Consider the following 13,451-nt stretch of genomic DNA (forward strand, 5'->3'; position numbering starts at 1 on the left):
GACCTCAGGTGATCCACCAGCCTTGGTCTCCCAAAGTGCTGGGATTACAGGCATGAGCCACTGTGCCCGGCACCTCTTTCCTTCTTGTTTGAACATCTTTTACAGATCTTGACTATATTCTACAACATAATGGGTGGTCTCTGGCACACTGCATTTTTGCTATTATTATTGATACTTTATGAAGACCAAGTGTGCTAAGACATTGCACATTTGTGGAGCCACCCATCCCCCCCTTTAACATCTTTGTTTCATGTCAGTCATCATTGCATTGCATGTCATCAGTTTCCCGTTCTGCAAGTATTTCTTCCATCAGTTTCCCTTTATTATTAGCCATACGAGATCCAAAAATCTCTTAGCAGGTTAATGTGGGCTGGGCACAGTGGCTCATGCCTGTAATCCCAGCACTTTGGGAGGCCGAGGTGAGTAGATCACCTGAGGCCAGGAATTCGACACTAGCCTGGCCAACCTGGTGAAACCCTGTCTCTCCTAAAAAATACAAAAATTAGCTGGGTGTGGTGGCATGTGTCTGTGGTCCCAGCTACTTGGGAGGCTGAGGTAGGAGAATTGCTTGAACCTGGGAGGCAGAGGTTGCTGTGAGCTGAGATCATGCCACTGTACTGTAGCCTGGGTGACAAAGCGAAACTCCATCCTCTGGCTCAAAAAAAAAAAAAAAAAAAAAAAAAAAAAAAAAAGAAGCAGCAGCAGCAGCAGGTTGATGGAAGAAGAGAAAGAGAGGAAAGCACACACACATCAATATATAGTGAGACATTCAAACAGAAGGAGAGACACTGAACAAAACCCAAAGACAGAGAAAGAGCTTCAAAGAGGAAGGAAAAGGAGGCAAGGACAGAGGGAGAAAGAGAGACTGAGGAAGAGAGTGACAGGGAGGGCCAGAGAGACAGCCAGCGAAAAGAGGTGAAGGCAGAGACAGACAGAGAAGTCAGGGCAGAGGAGGCTGCCATGTGAGAACCGCCAGCCTGCGAGCCTCTTAATTCTGAAAACACTCAAGCCTGGGACATGAGGATGCAGCACAAAGAATCAATAAAACAAAGAGCCCCAGACACGCTGATTCAAGCCCTACTCTCCCCAACAATTTGCTGTATGAGGTTCAGTAAGTCCCTGAGCCTAGCTGTGCCTCGACTCCCTTATCTGTAAAACCAAGGAGTCATACTAGGGTCAGCTGTAACATGTGGCCAACTCTGAAAGATCCCAAGAGAAGGCTTGTGGACTTCTTCACAAAATCCAGGGATGGTGGAGAATCATTTAAAAATGACGGCCTGTACTCCCAGCACTTTGCGGGGCTGAGGCAGGTGGATCACCTGAGGCCAGGGGTTCAAGACAAGCTTGGCCAACATGGTGAAACCCTGTCTCTATTAGAAATACAAAAATTAGCTGGGCATGCTGGTGGGCACCTGTAATCCCAGCTACTCAGGAGGCTGAGGCAGGAGAATCACTTCAACCCAGGAGGTGGAGGTGACAGTGAGCCGAGATCACGGCTTTGTACTCCAGCCTGGATGGCAGAGTGAGACCCTGTCTCAAATAAAATAAAATAAAATAAAATAAAATAAAATAAATAACATAAAATAATAAAATAAATAAAATAAAATAAAATAAAATAAAGATTTTAGAAGGCTAGTTTCAATTATCCCATGCTTGCCTTTTCACTAGAAAATTCTAGGGCTTGGCCGGGCATGGTGGCTCATGCCTGTAATCCTAGCACTTAGGGAGGCTGAGGCAGGCAGATCACCTGAGGACGGGAGTTTGAGACCAGCCTGACCAACATGGAGAAACCCCGTCTCTACTAAAAGTACAAAATTAGCTGGGTGTGGTGGCGCATGCCTGTAATCCCAGCTACTCGGGAGGCTGAGGCAGGAGAAAGGCTTGAACCCGGGAGGCGGAGGTTGTGGTAAGCCAAGATCACACCATTGCACTCCAGCCTGGGCAACAGAGCAAGATTCTATCTTAAAAAAAAAAAAAAAAAAAAGAAAGAAAAAGAAAAGAAAATTGTAAGGCTCTTTCATTGTTCAGCTGGAACCTCTCCAGCTCCTCATAGCTGAATTTCTCGGAACGTTCCCTCCTCTGTTCATTGATATTCTCGTCCCTGACCCCAGCCCCCGCAAGGCCTCGTCCATGTACACTTGACTGAATTTTATGGGATTCGTGGATATGCATGGGCTTATCTCCAGACATCATAAATTAACCACAGCTGATCTCATCCAAACTGTCTTCTGACAGTAACCACTGATGAAGAACCCTCCTTTGAGAAACTGCCGTTGTGTCCTACAGACAGGCTGGGGCCAAAGCCATTCAACCAATCCCCAGATAATCCAGAGCTCTTAGGAGCAGAACCTTAAGAGAGATCGTGGAGGGAGCTAGGGCCCAGAAGAACGCTCTCAAAGGTACATTTTGACCTGGAAACTTGGGAGGGTGTGAGAAGCGGGGTCTTAGGGCCCCCATAGCAAAGAAGGAAGGTCTAGAGCATGATGGTGCACTAGAAATATAATATGAGCCACATAAATCATTGTAAGTTTTATAACAGAAGCATTTTTAAAAAGTAAGAAAAGATAAGTGCAATTTATTTTAATAATATGTTTTGTGGAATCCATGGATATCTAAACGATTATCATTTCAACACATAATGTATACAAATAATTATTAATGAGATACTTTACATTTTTTTCCTATACTTTGTCTTCAGAATCAATAAGTATTTTACACTTACAACATAGAACAATTTGAACTTTCCCATTTCAAGTGCTCAAGAACCAGAAGTAGCTGGTGGCTGCCATATTGGTTCTGGAAGGGGAAAGCCAGAGAAAATAGGGAAGGGGGTCTTGTGGGTGAGGTCCTTTCTCTGTTAATAAACTCAAAGAAATGGGTTAAACCAGATTATATGAATGATGTAATACTAAGGAAGGTTGCCTGAATCCCAAGTTTAGGGAAGAAACTGAAGAAAAGGGAACAAGTTACCTGTTAAGAGACTGGGTGTATTACTTATTAAATTCTTGGTAGTGGATTAAAATCTTCATGGTTCTATCAATTTTTGCACCATTTCTCCAAGGTAAGGCTTACTCTCCCTATTTTAGGAAAAAGAAAGTTGAGATTCAAAAAGAGCTTACTGAGATCCTGTTGCTTCTCCCTCCAAAGGCAGCCTAAATATGTAATAGAAGAGGTGTGTGTGTGCGCTTAGAGGTGGAGGGAAGGCTTACACTGAAGTTTTGTTTCAGATCTGGGGTCATTTGCTGCTGAGAAGCAGAAGGACTCATTATTTTGAAGGTACACTATACTTCAGTGACTTTACAGCCCCATGTGTGCCTGTAATTATCACAATGGCTTCTATAGTTTAGGTTTTATCTCCACTAAACAGATAGGAATATTGACTTGGAGTTCAGAGAGGTGAAATGACCTTCCCAAGGCCACCCAGTTGAAACATGGGAGAGGTAGGATTTGAACCCTGGTTGGTTGGGTGCTATTATCTTCTCACTGCTCCACCGTGAAATTGTTTTGGCTTAAGAGAACGAGAGGGCAGAGGCTGTGGGCTAAGCTGCCTCTTGGGCACCCTATCAGTGCCTACCAGTTGTGGCTGACATTATTTTCCATGTTGGGTGGTAGATATTGGTGCCAATGTCTTTTCTCTAGCTGTTTGAAGACAGCTATCATATCTGGTTCCTCTTGGTACACACCACATTTCCTTATAAATGATAGGGTTCTTGAATACTCATTGGATGGGTGGTGGATTGATGGAAGATTAAAGAATGAAGGGAAGGATGGGTGGATAGAAGAATGTATGAATGGTGAAAGAATGGATGGATGGAAGGATGGATGAGGAGTGGATGAATAAATCGAAGGATGGAAGAAACGATTTATCTCTGATTGTTGAGGGCAGAAATCATGTATGGTTCCTCTTGGTACTTGACACAGTTTCTTATGGATGGTGGGTTTCTTAAATACTTATTGGATGAATGATTGATGGATGGATGATAAGAGGATGGATTAAATGAATAATGGATGAATAGAAGGATAAATGAATGGATAGATGAGTGGATAGATAGATGGCTGGTGAAAGATGGACAAAAGGATGGGAGAATTGACAGATGGATGGAAGAATGGGTGGAAGGATGAATGGGTGGATGAATTGATGGATAGATGAATGAATGGATGATGGAAGAAGATAGATGAAAAGATGGATAAATGGAGGAATGGATGGAAGAATGGGTGGAAGGATACATGGGTGGATGGGTGGATGGTTGGATGATTAAAGAAGGGTTGGTAAAAGGATGGTTGATGGATGGATGGATGGATGAGGGAATATTAACAATGAAGAGTATCATTAAGCAGGGAAAAAATTTCTCAGAAGGTCATATTTTCAGGAAAGTTTGAAAGCCAATAAATAACAAAAGTAAAAGAAGAGAATTAGAACATTCTCAAAATGTTTGCTTAATTAATTATTGCTGCAGGTCTAGCATGGTGAATGAATGTTATCATCATCATCATCATCATCATCATTAACGGCCAACATTTATTGTGAATTATCTCTATAGCACACATTGTCTTCAGCATTTTGTATCTTTCATCTAATTTAATCCTCCCAACAACTCTATGAAGTAGATCTGATTATTAGCATCCCCATTTTATAGAGGGGTAAGCTGTGAAGTACCTTATTAAATGTCACTCTGCTAGGCACCAGTGAAACAGCCACACAGGCTTTTAATTACTGGAATGCCAGTGGAATTGGAATGCCAACACCAAGAGACCCCTGGCACCATGCTTTGCTCTATAGATGTTCAATAAATTTGGTAAGTCAGTAACTACCCCATAAAATTAATCAATTCCTAACACAGCCATCTCATTGTTGTAGATTTTTCATTTTGTGATTTTATACTGTCTCCTATTGCTTTAGCCAGGATGTTCTATCTTTTTAAAAAACCGTTTTAACTCTGCATGTTTTCGTGTGAGCATATGTGCATGCATATACCTGTATATGTGCACATATGATGTGTGTATATTATGTATACATATATACACATCTATAATGTATACAGGCATGTGCACGTATATGTATATACACATTATGTATGTGCATAGATATACATGTATAATTACTGTTTTTAAAATGTTTTATTGATACACAATAATTGTATGTATCTATTGAGGTACAGGTGATTTTTTTTCTTTTCCCTTATTTATTTATTTAATAGACATGGAGTCTCACTATGTTGTCCAGGCTGGTCTCAAATTCCTGGTCTCAAGTAATCCTCTCACCTCACTCTCCCAAAGTTCTGGGATTACAGGTGTGAGCCACTGATGTGATATTTTGATACATGCATACAGTGTGTGATGATCAAATCAGGGTATTTAGGATATCCATTACTTCCAACATTTATCATTTCTTTGCATTGGGAATATTGCAACTCTTCTAGGTATATACATAATTAAATTGTTTTTAATGACATAAGTCACACAACTGTGATAAAAACTTAAATGGAAAGAAGTCTCCTATTTACCCCTGATTCCCGCTTCCAGAGGTGATTGATGTCAGTGGCTTCTCACATGCCCGCTCAGGAAAACGCTCTGTGCATGTATGTGCATAGGGAACACAGATGCAGTGTCTTGCTGAGAACTACAAGGCTCTAAGTGAGTTAGGTTTGCGAGTGTCACCGTCTTTTCGATCCTCTGCACTTATCCCAAAATTGGTAGTCAGCAGCTTCCAGTAAAATCTCAGGGATGGACTGGGCGCAGTGGCTCATGCCTATAATCCCAGCACTTCGGGAGGCCGAGGTGTGTGGATCATGAGGTCAGGAGTTCAAGATCAACCTGGCCAACATGGTGAAACCCCGTCTCTACTAAAAATACAAAAATTAGCTGGGTGCAGTGGCAGGGGCCTGTAATCCCAGCTACTCGGGAGGCTGAGGCAGGAGAATCGCTTGAACCCGGGGGCAGAGGTTGCAGTGAGCTTAGATCGTGCCACTACACTCTAGCCTGGGTGACAGAGTGAGACTCCGTCTCAAAATAAAAAAAAAAATCAATCAATCAATCAATCAATCTCAGGGATTGGGCTAATGAGCCCGGGCATGCGCATTAACAGACAAAATGGCAGAGTCCGCTAGGCGCGGTGGCTCACGCCTGTAATCCGAGCACTTTGGGAGGCCGAGGCGGGTGGATCACGAGGTCAGGAGATCGAGAACATCCTGGCTAACACAGTGAAACCCAGCCGGGCGTGGTGGCGGGCGCCTGTAGTCCCAGCTACGCGGGAGGCTGAGGCAGGAGAATGGCGTGGACCCGGGAGGCGGAGCTTGCAGTGAGCCGAGATCGCGCCACTGCATTACAGCCTAGGCGACAGAGCCAGACTCCGTCTCAAAAAAAAAAAAAAAAAAAAAATGCAGAGTCCGACCTTTCGGGGGACATTTCACTGGAAAGGGAAGAAAGTCTCAGATGAACTTGTGTAGAATTCCAGTAAACACACCGCGCATGCTCACTTCCCAAGCCTAAAGGAGGCACTGCGCATGCGGGAGGCCCACCCTAAGGGGAAAAATGAAGGGTCCAGCCACGTGGACCTCCCTTCTGTGCGTCAGAACATGTCACACTGTTTCCCACATCAGCAGCTTTGCCCTCACTGATCCCTCTGCCTGGAATGGTTGTTCCTCAGACTGTGTGTGGCTGACTCTAGGTTTTGGTTCAAGTCTCACCTGCTGAGAGAGGCCTTCCTTGACCACCAAAGGAGACATCTGTCAGGCACTATAGTTTACATTCCCCTGTTTATTATTATTTTTTTCATTGCACTTTTCATATTCTGAAATGGTTTTGGTTTTGTTTATTGTGGTAGAATACACATAAGATTAAGATTTTAACTATTTTAAAGTGCACAATTTAGTGGCCATAAGTACATTCACAGTGTTGCACCATCATCACCATTATCTATTCCCAGGAACTTGTCACCACCCCAAACTGAAAGCCTCATTTCTTTTTTTTTTTTTTTTTTTTTTGAGATAGAGTCTCGCTCTGCCACCCAGGCTGGAATGCAGTGGTGTGATCTCGGCTCATAGCAGCCTCCGCCTCCTGGCTTCAAACGATTCTGGTGCCTTAGCCTATGGAATAGTTGGGATTACAGGCAAGTGTCACCACGCCCGGCTAATTTTTGTATTTTTAGTAGAGATGGGGTTTCACCATGTTGGCCAGGCTGGTCTTGAACTCCTGGCCTCAAGTGATCTACCCACCTCGGCCTCCCAAAGTGCTGGGATTACAGGCGTGAGCCACCACACCTGGTCAGAAAACCTCATTTGTATTTTGTCTTTCCCACCCTAGTAAAATATTAGCTTCATGCAAGAAGGAATTTCACCTGTCCAGTCTATCGACAGCTCCACACAGTAGGAGGAACACAACAAATATTTATCACATAAGTGATTTTTTTTTTTTTTTCAGGAAATGGGGTCTCACTCTGTCATTCACGCTGGAGTGCAGTGGTGCAATCATAGCTCACTGCAGCCTCAAAATCCTGGGCTTAAGTGATCCTTCCCCCTCAGCCTCCTGAGCAGCTGGGACTGTAGGTGTGCACCATCTTGCTCAGCTAATTTTTAATATTTTGTAGAGAAGCGGGGGGTCTCACTATGTTGCGCAGGCTGGTCTTGAACTCCTGAACACAAGTGATCCTCCCACCTTGGCCTCCCAAAGTGCTGGGATTACAGGCCCAAGCCCACATGCCCAGCCTATGTTTACCATGATTATTTGTTGAGCACTCAGCATGTGCCAAGAACTCTGCTTACATTGTATCATTTCATTCTTCCCCCACCTCGGCCGACCCCCAAATCCTGCCCCCTCCCCCATCCCCCACAGATGGAGTCTCACTCTGCCCAGGCTGGAATGCAGTGAGCCGAGACTGGCACGATCTTGGCTCACTGCAACCTCTGCCTCCTGGGTTCAAGCGATTTTCCTGCCTCAGCCTCCTGAGTAGCTGGGATTACAGGCGCACGCCACCACACCCAGCTAATTTTTGTATTTTTAGTAGAGACGTGGTTTCACCATGTTGGTCAGGCTGGTCTCGAACTCATGACCTTGTGATCCACCCTCCTCGGCCTCCCAAAGTGCTGGGATTATAGTCATTTCATTATTAAACAGTCCTATGGGATAGATTTCAGTTGTCTCATATATAGAAAAGAAAGCTGAGAGTCAAATACATTCCATAACACTCTGAAGGTCACATGGATGAGCAGAAATTCGTATACAGGCCACCCTTTTCTGAAGCCACAACCATTTATGTATTTCTCCATTGTGGAGATGAGGACTCCGAGCTGTGCGTGTGTCCCGTGGAGCCACACAGCTGGCTTGAGAGGGAGCCTAAGGTTAGACACCTTTGCTCTGTATCTCCTCCAGGATGGCTGATTCAAATGGGACAGTGATAATGAAAATGATAATGATTAATATTTACAAAGCACGTTTTATGCGGCAGGCAGGGTTTTCAGCCCCCTGTGTGTGCATTAGTTTTCTGCAGCGGCTGTAACAAATCCCCACACACCTAACCGACTTAACACACACTTGTTCTCTTACAGTTCTGTAAGTCAGTCTCACTGGGGCTAAGATCAGGGTACCAGCCAGGCTGCGTTCCTTCTGGAGGCTGTAGGGGAGAATCCGCTTCCTGGCGTCTTCCAGCTTCTAAAAGTCGCCTGCATTCTTTGGCTTGTGGCCTTTTCCTGGCATAGCTCTAACCTCTGCTTTCTGTTGTCACACCTGGTTTTCTGACTCTCCTGCCTCTCTTTTCTTTGTTTTTTGTTTTTTTGCTTTTTTGAGACGAAGTCTCGCTCTGTTGCCAGGCTGGAGTGTGGTGGTGCAATCTTGGCTCACTGCAACCTCTAACTCCCTGGTTCAAGAGATTCTCCTGCCTCAGCCTCCTGAGTAGCAGGGATTACACCACACCCAGCTAATTTTTTTTTTTTTTTAGTGGAGACGGGGTTTCACCATGTTGGCCAGCATGGTCTCAATCTCCTGACCTCATGATCCTTGTGATCCACCCGCCTCGGCCTCCCATCACCTCTCTTTTATAAGGGCCCTTGTGATGACATTGGGTCCATCTGGAGAATCCCGGATCATCTTCCCATCTCAAGATCCTTAGCTTTATGACATCTGCAAAGTCTTCCACACTCCTTTTTTTGAGACAGGGTCTGGCTCTGTCACCCAGGCTGGATCATAGCTCACTGCAGCCTCAAACCCCTGGGTGCAAGTGATCCTCCTGCCTCAGCCTCTTGAGTAGACAGGACTACAGGCATGTGCCACCATGCTAGTTTTCTTTCTTTTTTTTTTTTTTAAGATTGTTTGTAGATAGGGGTCTCACTATGTTGCCTAGGCTGATATCGACCTCCTGGGCTCAACCGGTCCTCCCACCTCAGCCTCTCGAATAGCCCTGCAGGCATGTGCCGCCATGCTGGCTATTTTTTTTTTTTAATTTTAAGATTTTTTGTAGATATGAGGTCTCACTATGTTGCCCAGGCAGATCTCAAACTCCTGGGCTCGAGTGATCCTCCTGCGTCAGCTTCCCGAAGTGCTGGGATGACAATTATGAGTTACCATGACTGGCCCGCAAAGTCCATTGTACCATGCAACCTAGCATATTCATGGACGCTAGGAATTAGGACGTGGACAGATTTGTGTTGGGTGGGTATTATTCTACCCGCCAAGCATCTATGAACAACACTAACATTCTGTAACAGCAACAGTGATCACCATCCCTTCCATTGTGCGGATGAGGACTGAGACCCAGGAAACTCAGTACTTTGTTGGGGTCACAAAAGTAGTAAGAGGCAAAGCATGGAAACCCACGTGGTTGGGCTCCAGGGCAGGCTCTTTCTGGCATTATAATCTTCTGCCTGTCTGGATCTTAGCATCTAAGCCAAAAATTATTCATTTGAATCTTGGGGAGAAGGGTCAAAATGAAAGCTTGAGGTTAATGAACCGATTAAGGTGTAGGAATTGGGGTTTTGGGCCAGGCAGGAATATAAGCATGACACTGCAGGTAGTCAAGGGTTTAGAGGAGGTGGCAAAATTTGTCTCTCCTCCGTTTCCATAAATAGTAATTAAAACATCTCGCTTGGGCCGGGCACAGTGGCTCATGCCCGTAATCCCAGCACTTTGGGAGGCCCAGGTGGGCGGATCACTTGGGATGAGGAGTTCGAAACCAACCTGGCCAACACGGTGAAACCGTGTCTCTACTAAAAAGACAAAAAATTAGCTGAGCGTGATGGCTCGTGCCTGTAATCCCAGCGACTCGGGAGGCTGAGGCAGGAGAATTGCTTGAACCGGAGAGGCGGAGGTTGCAGTGAGCTAAGATCGTGCCACTGCACTCCAGCTTGGGGCACAGAGCAAGACTTCATCTCAAAAACAAACAAACAAACAAACAAAAAATCTAGCTTGTATGCTGTCTCCATAAATAGTAATGAAAATATCTGGCTTGTATGCCCCCTCTGACATTTACACAGTGCTTTCCAGCATCTACTGCATGTATAAGATCCCAAGGTGGAGTTTATTCTCCCTCGTTTGATGATTGGAAAAACTACCCCCATGTTTGCCTGTGGTTTGACTCCAATGTCACAGCAACCCTTTTTTCAACCAGCCAAGAAACAGTGGTGGTGGCAGGATGCTGGTCCCAACCACCCCAGGGCTCAGGACAGAGGGTTGTCCAAGCATCTGAACCTGCCAGTGCCCAAAGCATAACTTGGTCCTCACCTGGATGTTCCAGACAAGACGTGGGTGTCTGGCTGTTAGGGCTTGTTTTACAGTTGAATAATTATTTTGAATGGCCCCTAAAATATTTTCTATGAATATCCATAACTTGGTCTGTGTACAGTCATAAACATTCCAGACCATCAGTTGCTACCAATTCTTCGAATTTGCACAAAACTCTTTATTGCACAATGAAGCAAGCCCTGCAAATAACTGGGGATGGAGGGATCATCCCAGGCAAAGAGAAGAGCGAGTGCAAAGGCCTTGAGGTGGCTTCTGCAGGAAACAACTAAAAGGCAGATCGAGGGAGGGGAAGGAAGATAAGAAATGAGCTTTGAGGGAAGGCATGGTATGGACTACGGATTGTATTCTAAAGGTGATGGAGGATTTTGAATTAATAAATGCCACCCCTCCTCACTTTTTTTTTTTTTTTTTTTTTTGATGGAGTCTTGCTCTGTCACCCAGGCTGGAGTGCAGTGGTGCGATCTCGGCTCACTGCAACCTCCACCTCCTGGGTTCAAGCGATTCTCCTGCCTCAGCCTCCTGAGTAGCTGGAACTACAGGCACCTGCTATCACGCCCAGCTAATTTCTTTTTTTTTGTATTTTTAGTAGAGATGGGGTTTCACCACGTTGGCCAGGCTGGTCTCAAACACCTGACCTCAGACGATCTGCCCACCTCATCCTCCCAAAGTGCTGGAATTATAGGCATGAGCTACCGTGTCTGGCCCACTCCTCCTCACTTTAACCCCTTCCATGGCTTCTGGTTGCTTCTATTCCATTCCATTCCATTCCATTCTATTCTATTCTATTCTTTTGAGACAGTCTTGCTCTGTTGCCCAGGCTGGAGTGCAGTGGTATGATCTCGGCTCACAGCAACCTCTGCCTCCTGGGTTCAAGCGATTTTCCTGGCTCAGCCTCCCGAGTAGCTGGAATTACAGGCACGCACCACCATGTGGAGGGAATTTTTGTATTTTTAGTAGAGATGAGGTCTTACCATGTTGACCAGGCTGGTCATGAACTCCTGACCTCTGGTGATCTGCCCACCTCGGCCTCCCAAGGTGCTGGGATTACAGGCATGAGCCACCGCACCCAGCCTTCTGGTTGCATTTAGAATCTGAGGGAGGCTCTACGGGGTCCGGTCCCATCCACCTCACCATGCATCTCTGTGGCCTTGCTCCTCCTCACTTGTTGTAGAGACGAGGTGTCACTGTGTGGCCCAGGCTGGTGTCAAACTCCTAAGCTTAAGCCATCCTCCTGCTTAGCCTCCCAAAACACTGGGATTATAGGCATGAGCCGCTGTGCCCAGCCTGGGCCCTAGCCATGCAGGTCCCACTTGCTCCTTGAGCACATCTAGCTTTTTCTATCTCAGGCCCTTTCCACATTGGCTTCTCCTGCCTGGATGCATCCCCCACTCCCATACCTCCAGCTCCTCTCACGTCTCCCTCCTCCATCTGTTCCTCCAGGTGTCAGCTTACCTGTCATTTCTCAGAGGACCCTCCCCTCACCTCTCAATCAAAAGTGACCTTGTCCTAGTTGTTCCTGAGACTCGTCCACAGCAGTGATCACAGCAAAGAGTTGTATTTCTTTCTGGTTTCTTCGCCTCATATCTGTCTCCTTGGTAGACTCTCAGCCCCACGAAGGCAGGGCCTATGCCTGCTTTGCCCACTGCTGCATGCTCACCATGTAGCCCTGGCCCCATATCTTGTAAATGCTCAATAAATACTCATTCCTGAGTGGATGCATAAAGCATGCATCAGGAAAGGGCCCATACTGGGCACAGTGGCTCATGCCTGTAATCCCAGTGCTTAGGAGGCTGAGCAGGAGGATGGCTTGGGCTCAGGAGTTTGAGACCAGCCTGGGCAACATAGTGAGACCTCGTCTCTACAAACAATAATAATAGTTTAAAAATTAACTGGGTGTGGTGATGCGTGCCTGTAGTCCCAGCTACTTGGGAGGCTGAGGTGGGAGGATCACTTGATGGGAGATGGAGGCTCTAGTGAGCCATGATGGCACCACTGCACTGCAGCCTGGGTGACAGAGCAAGACCCTGTCTCAAAAAAAAAAAAGAAAAGGAAAATAGAAAAGGAGAAAAAGAGCTCAGCCTTGTAGAGGAGAGAGGCTGAAGGCTGCATATCAGTGAGGCAACAGGACAACAGTTGAATAGTTGAGAAGAGAGATGAAAAAGGCCTTCCTTTACTCTTTCACAGCAGAGGCAGGAAAAGCGGATAGATTCAAGAGCTTCAGAAAGCAGAACCAACTGACTGATAGAACACAGCAAAAGACAGGGACAGCAGATCTACACTGGGGGCTACAAATCAGGTGGTTGGGAAAAACATAGTGCAATTAAATGAAGTAACATGGGGGAAGGATAACATATTTTGGGCTGTATCTCAAAAGCCAAAGCTTGGAATTTGAGATGCTTGAAGGGCATCTAGGTGGCCATGTCCGGGAGGTAGTTGAAAATATAGTTCTGGCTCTCAGAAGTGACACAATACTATATGGACAATACTACTTTGGATAATATTTATGAGTTCTTAGCACATGTCCGGTCCTATGTCAAGCCTAGAGGCAGCATTGTACATTGGTTAAGAGCTCAATTATTCTGAACGGAGTCAGATTGTTGGGGTTCACCTGCAAGCTCCCTGACTTACATGATCTGTAACCCTCAGCAAGGTGCTTAAGCTTACTGTGCCCCATCTGTGCATATCTGGGGTAGTAATGATACCTACCACGTTGGGCTGCT

The 13,451-nt window shown here is 45.6% G+C and overlaps 1 protein-coding gene across 1 annotated transcript in view; it reads left to right on the forward strand.

The window, feature by feature from the left end:
• The first annotated feature begins 2,220 nt into the window (after window positions 1-2,220).
• Window positions 2,221-13,451, forward strand: part of ELSPBP1 (epididymal sperm binding protein 1) — a 30,725-nt gene continuing 19,494 nt past the window's right edge. The window contains exon 1 of the mRNA XM_054464992.2: window positions 2,221-2,399. The gene's annotated coding sequence lies outside the window, so the exon portion shown is untranslated. The remainder of the gene's footprint in view (window positions 2,400-13,451) is intronic.

The sequence above is a fragment of the Pongo pygmaeus genome, chromosome 20 (genome assembly GCF_028885625.2).
Source record: "Pongo pygmaeus isolate AG05252 chromosome 20, NHGRI_mPonPyg2-v2.0_pri, whole genome shotgun sequence".
NCBI lineage: Eukaryota > Metazoa > Chordata > Mammalia > Primates > Hominidae > Pongo > Pongo pygmaeus.